This window comes from Chinchilla lanigera, unplaced genomic scaffold, assembly GCF_000276665.1.
Source record: "Chinchilla lanigera isolate Chin_1 unplaced genomic scaffold, ChiLan1.0 scaffold00589, whole genome shotgun sequence".
NCBI classification, from domain to species: domain Eukaryota; kingdom Metazoa; phylum Chordata; class Mammalia; order Rodentia; family Chinchillidae; genus Chinchilla; species Chinchilla lanigera.
Genome location: NW_004955990.1, coordinates 9,701 through 10,407, shown reverse-complemented (window position 1 = coordinate 10,407; position 707 = coordinate 9,701).

Below are 707 nucleotides of genomic sequence, written 5' to 3'. Positions count from 1 at the left end.
TTTTTAAACAACTCTGCCAGTCTGTTTCTTTTGAGTGGAGAATTTAGACCTCTTACATTTATAGTTACAGCCCATATGTATTGATTTATAATTGTCATTTTATTTTCATGCTTTTTTCTTTGACCTGTTTACTTGCTTGCTCTTCTTGATGTTTCATTCCTACTGCTCTTTTTCAAAGTGCGGTCAGACTTTTCTCTGTCCAGAATATCTTTTAGTACACTTTGAAATGCTTGCTTGGAGCTCATGAAGTTCTTCAATTGTTCTTTTTGTTTTTTCTTTTTTGTTTTTGTTTGTTTGTTTGTTTGTTTTTCTCTAGTACCTGGAATTGAACTCATGAACTTGCGCTTGCCAGGCAGGCACTTTACCGCTAAGCTAAATCCCCAGCCCCTGCAATTGTTCTTGGTCATGATAAATTTTATTTCTCTGTTGAATCTGAGGTATAGTTTGGTAGGGTCTATCAGTCTTGGTTGGAAGCTGTTCTGTCTCAGGATCTGTAATCGTTCACTCCAAGCTCTTTTCCATTGGACGTTTGTTTTGAGAAGTCTGCTGTGATTCTGATGAGCTTTGGTTTATAGGTAATCTGTTTGTTTTCTCTAGCAGATTTTATCATTCTCTTCTTTTGCTGGAGATCTGGAATTTGACTATTGTATGTTTAGGTGTAGTTTTAATTTGGTTGTGGTTAGATAGAGTTCTGTATGTGTCATTTA